At 24.8% G+C, this 6,330-nt stretch overlaps 1 long non-coding RNA gene across 1 annotated transcript; it reads right to left on the bottom strand.

The window, feature by feature from the left end:
- Window positions 1-4,225: 4,225 nt before the first annotated feature.
- Window positions 4,226-6,002, bottom strand: LOC111634160. Its single transcript, XR_002758159.1, has 2 exons — window positions 5,666-6,002; window positions 4,226-4,270 (listed from the first exon to the last, which is right to left on the bottom strand). It is a non-coding gene; the product is annotated as an uncharacterized LOC111634160 (long non-coding RNA).
- Window positions 6,003-6,330: the final 328 nt, after the last annotated feature.

Here is a 6,330-nt window from a genome sequence, read left to right as displayed (position 1 = left end):
TCAATGGTGCAGTTTTTAACTGGATGACATTTCCAAAATCAAGTTGAGTTTGTGGTCCAAGAAATTTATGCTTTAAAAAATAATTAGTAATACAAGTGAGAATGTATGAATTAGCTGAAAGATGGCTACAGACCACAGATTACAATGGGCTGTATTTTGAAGAATATTTCTAATTTTTATAACAAATTTATTTGGACAAAATGATAATTTATTTATGAGACACCCTGCTATATATATGCAATTTCCTGGAATATTGATTTCTTAATGCATAAATCTGAATAAAGTCTAAATACCTTTTAGAACTACATATTTGTTCTACCATGATGGAAATTTATAGTTATTTGTGAAAACTTGTTTGTTACTCTACCACATTGGTTTAATGAATAAAAATTGTAATCTCAGTCTTTCAATAATATATGATGTATTTCATCTCATAATATCAAGCTTTTTTTTATACAGTATTAGACTAGTTTATAAATTAACAAACTCATCAATTTTATAACATGAATGAGTTTGCTGAAATAAAACTAACTAAGACTTGAAAAACTAGATTAGGATCTAAAATAGTTTGAGTTTCATACAATCCTATTAAAAAATTTGAAATTATTATTTTATATAAATATAATTCTTCATACTAAAGATAATTTGTAATTCTCAATCATACAATAGATATAAATAAATAATTTTGATTTTCTCCTAATTTATCAATATTTTATAATAATAAAGAGCCATTTGTGATAGTATTGTGGATTTGCTTCCTTTCAAGATTTTACTCTATTAGTTTACCTAATACCAATTATGCATTGTTTAAGCAGAACTTCTAGATTTCTTTTTCTTCCATATCTAAACAAGCAATGAAACACTTGTCATTTCTAACATTGTATCATCATTTATTTCTTTTTCCATTCTATCAGAAATATCAGTGTTTTAAATGTTTTTTTTTTTATACATTTGACAATATTTGTTCATTTTTTCATGTTTAAGATATTACAACTAAAATGTTTCTGTTGTCAATTAATTTTATGCATTATACTATAATGCATAAAATTAAAATATCACAAACAATTGATTTTTGAAAATAATTATATATTCTTCAATCACTTTGCACTTTTAAAATGGCAATTTTAATCTAAGATTGCCATAGAAAAATCAAACTAATAAAAACTCTGTAAAATAAAGTTTTTAATAGAATAACTGTATAAGGAAGAATTCTGATAAACACAGAATATATTATCAATATTTGTATATATCTTATACTTTTATTAATAATAATAATAAATATAAAAATTGTTGAAAGTTGAAGTTATGAAAAGTATTTAATTAGAAACATTTGACCTTGATTTAGGATCATTTTCAGTTAACAGAATGCAGTAAATGGAATAGAATTGTTTTGAATTTTGAAATATGCAAACAATTCTATTCCATTTTTGGGATTGTTAGATAAAGATAACCTAAATCAAGGTTGGTAACATTTCTACTTAAATACTTTTGGTAACCTCAACATTAGCAATTTATTTGTTTCATTATTATTAAATCTTAAGTTACAGGCTCAATATGTTTTATTGTAATTAGCATTACTGATAAACTTTTTTGACTAATTCTCTTCCAAATATTTTTCTATACTTAAGTTATGTTGGTGTTACTTTATAACTTTTCTATCTCTTAACTGTTCCAGCATAAGTATTGAATAAAAATATTTTGTTCATATATATCATTCTTCTGATCTGTATTTAAATGTGATAAATTCATACACTTATTTCAAAATGTATTTTGTATTAAATATTTTTTGAATTTCTTATACTGCAAAGATAATATAAGAATAAGAATTTCTTATTCTTATATTATTTCACTTCTGTTTATATTTTTATGATTACTAAAAGAAATATTTTCATCTCTCTTGATCTAATTCAGGGTCACCAAACTTTTTTCACAGCAGGCCAGATAACTGAGAGAATGATGAGCGTGGGCTGCATAACCATTTTGTTCAATACAGTACAATGAATACACGAAAAATAAAGACAATCAACATAATTATTTACCAATACACAAACATGATGGCTACAGCAAGCTTTTCTTAGAAACATCATTGCAGGTGCTTACACAAAAAGCACTCTGATATCCAAAGTTGCAAAAAGTAGCCAAACTTTTTATTTCACTGATTTTCTTAAAAAATTATATTAGTCAGATGCAAAAATCAGATTGGACCAATTTTGGCATTTTTACTTATTTAAATTTTTCTATATGTGCAGTTTATCTGCAATGTATGATGCTTCCATATAAATAATTATATTTTAGCTCATTTGTGGCATAGTGGCGGCGGACCAGATGAACTGATCTCTTGGATCGGATCCAGCCCATGAACCATAGTTTGGTGACCCATAATCTAATTGAATCAAATTACATTTGTGCTAAAATTTATAGATATTCAGATAACTTTACTAATGTTAAAAATGCTTTAATAAATTGCAATTTGACAAACTTAAACATTTTATTAGATTAATTGACATTGGACAAATATAACATTAATAAAATAAAAATTATCAGAATTTCTTGAGAAAAAGTAATATTTAAATTTCAAATTATATCATGTACAAAGTTAAAACATTTTAAGATAGGAACAAAGAATAATATTTTAATGCAAATTGTTTTTAAATATAGATTTTACATTAAAAACGTAATTCATGCATTAATTGCCTTTCAATCAAAACAGCTAATATTTTATGAAAAATAAAATTATATTGTAAATATATTATTATAAAACTATCATAAAAAATTCTCATGTAATTCTAGTTTTAAACTAAATTTATTAAAATAAAATTTTTTGAGAATCTAAACTTAGTAGTAATTGAAAAATACAGGGTGTTAAAAAAAGCTTATATGCATCTGTATGGTAGTAGTACACACCATATTGAGTAAAAAAAAATCTTAGTAAACACAGACCAAAACTTAATCATTTCTGAGATAAATAATCCAACAAAAATTGGAATTTTGAGAAAGTTTACAACTCTGTAAGATGATGATGATGCCAAGCATGGATGAAAATGGAAGGATGTGTGAAATCAAGATAAAGATCTGGCAAGATAGTCCCCTCTTTTCATATCACACGTGACATTAGAAGCCAATAAATGAAATCAAGATACTAACAAACAAAATCATTAATATCTCAGAAATGATTGAATTTTTTGCCTTCATTTACAATGGTTTTTTTACTCAGCATAACATGTACTTTCTACCCTATAAATACTGAGTATTTTTTTAACACTCCATATAAATACTTGAAAAATTAAAAGTATTTTTATATGCAAATATTTATAATGCCTTTAAGTAAATGAAGATTTACAAACCTTCTATTTTAAAACTATGATTTCTGAGTTCCTAATTCACAACTTAAATTTATGCTGGAAAGCCCCAGAGATTAACTTTTCAAACACAATAATCAAAATAAAAATAATAATAACAACATTTTTAAATAATGTCAAAATCTTTGTATATCTTTAAATGATTCTTTCTGTTAGGCAGTACTAACATAAAAAGTGAATATTTTCTTTATAAAATTATTCTTTAAGCATAAGCTTCAAATGTATATCATTCTAATGTTAAATCTGAAGATGAAATTTTACGTTTATATAAAGATTGTTTCAGTTTTTCCATATAAAAGTCTTTAGACATATTACACCAAAAGAAGGCAATATAAACAAATCTATATAAATGGTACAATTTTGAAGAGAATATTTCATGGTTGGTTCAGAAGATGACATATAAGATTTATCCTATAAAAAGTTGTTTATAATGCAATACTGGACTGAGGCCATAACAAACATGGCAAAAGGACCCTTACATTGAAAACATCTTAAATAAAAAGTCATTCAATTATTCAACATAATTGACCTTGGAACTTTGTACATTATTTCACTTATTAGTTAAAATTTATAATGGAAATACTCTATTAAGTATGAGCATTGGAGATTCTGCTATACTGTTTAATTTCCATGTGACATAAAAAAATTGAGATCAGCCACACATTTATTTTACTATACAAAGATCATTTGCAGTTCTCCAAGTTTTTGTACAATTATTGTAACTATGTTGCTATAATAAATTATTCAGTTCCTCCACCCTGTCTTTCCGTAAAAACATTTTGAATTTTTCGAAGAGTAAGATCTGTGCTAATACGCTTGGCAGGACTATCAGGTTCAGAATCATCCTGAAGAATTCGTTTTCCAACTTTTCTTTCCCCTCTTTTCATCATGCAATTTATTGCTCGAAGATCCTAAAAATATAATTATAATTAACAAAACAATCAAAATTTACATATTACTTTGTGTACACATCTATACATACATACTACACACAGAAATGCATCTACAATACTATATTAGAATGAAGCAGAAAATATAAATCTTATCACTGAAGGGAAATAATGAAGATATAAAATCCTGATCTGGCATCTCTAAGTCTGAAAAGCTCAAAAACCAGATACATTCAAGAATATAAAATTTTTAGTGATTTTATGATTATTATTGTTACAAATAACATAGTCATATGGGATTATGTTCTTTATATATATATATAATATTAAAGGTTCCTTCCTTCCATTCAAAATACAACCCCTAGCAATTACGTTAGAAATTCATCTTCAACATTTCAAATATTTGTTTTTTCTATAAATAGTTTTAACTTCAGAGTATTTAAAACAGAATGCTTAATTCAGGAACCAAAACTTTTATTTACTAAGAGAAGCATTTTTGTTCTTTTAATAACAGCTTTAGCTCTATCTGTTCTAAAAAAATAAAACAATAAAAAAAGTTTCTCTTATTAAATAAAAGTTTTGGTTCCTGAATTAAGAATTCTTTTTTGAGTATTTACTATAATGCCAAGTAGTTAGGATAATTTCAGTTAACTAGAAAGTCAATTCCCTTCTGTAACATTTTAAGTAAACTGTTGAAAGTTAATTTATCATCAAATAAGACAATTGAAATCTACCAAATTTCAATTGTCCTACTTGAAATAAAATGAAATTTATTTTTCTATAGAAATCAATTTTCAATAAACATCCCTTGTACCTTCTCTAAACTACATCATATAAACTTTCAACTGGAGTTGCATATAAAACATTTATTTTCAAAAGTGAATTTTATAAGCTAAGATGAATTTGATTTGAATATTCAGATAGTGTTCAGATACTGATGACTGATTTGTACAGATACTGTTTTGATGAGTATTAAATAAAGCAATAATTGGCAATTTCCTTTTTAGTTAGTTATGACCATTTTTAAGTTCTATTTTCACATTTTCTAAAGTTAATAAGATTTCAATTTTTAAGATGAAAATCAAGTTTTTAAAAAAAATTTTAATTTTTAACAATAATAGACAATAATTTGTATGTTATATAATTTACAATACTCACATAATGTATATTTTCTAATTCTGATGCAAATTCAAAGTAAAACATTGTGTCTATTAAAATGTCATCAGCATAATTTAAATGCTATAGATAAACAGATTCTATGTATTAGAATTAAAATTTCTTAAGTTTTCTTAAATTGAAAACATGGAATTTTAAATACAACATGAATAATTTCATAATAAAGATATTTAAAAAAAGAAATATTAAATAACTGATTATAAATCTATTGTAATGATCAATTCAGTTAGAAGAAATTACCTTTGGATAACTCCTGTTGAAACTGTAGGATAATGGTCTACTAGGAGAAGGAGGAAAATTAGAATTCTTCAGAGGTGAAACATATACAGAATGTTTTGAAGACACTCGTCTCCAAGGTGATAAAGGATTAGCATTCAACCTTGGTAGTGGAGAAAGGGGTGGTGATTCCCTCTATATAAAAATAAATGATATTTTGAATAAAGAACTGATGTTTTCCTTTAAGACAGCCTTACTATTGCATTCATAATGGAGAATAATAGAAACAGTGTGATCAAAGTATTTTTATTGCTAAATTATTTTGAACATTTATTTTCAGTGCTAATATGAAAATCTGTTTCAAATAAAACATATTTCTTGACAAACTCTACCAAGAAAATTGGAAGAAAGAATTTTCAATTTCTTATTTGTAATCTTCATTTTTCTACATCATAAGAAATAAAAAAAAAACATTTAATTTATAATTTTTTTAATATAATTTAAACTTTTGATAGTTGTTAGTGATTTATAACCTATAATCAATCAACATCAAAGATTTAGATAAATTCAGCAATATTAGTCAGCTTAATAGGCTTTACGTGGTTAGATAAACAATCAAAAATTTAGTTTATTCTGTACTATAAACTATATAACAACAGGTTTTATATAGCTGTTATTACTTTTTTTCA

Source organism: Centruroides sculpturatus, unplaced genomic scaffold (genome assembly GCF_000671375.1).
Source record: "Centruroides sculpturatus isolate CEXI.00-Female unplaced genomic scaffold, Cexi_2.0 scaffold774, whole genome shotgun sequence".
In the NCBI taxonomy this organism is placed as follows: domain Eukaryota; kingdom Metazoa; phylum Arthropoda; class Arachnida; order Scorpiones; family Buthidae; genus Centruroides; species Centruroides sculpturatus.
This window is presented reverse-complemented; position numbering and strand designations above follow the sequence as displayed.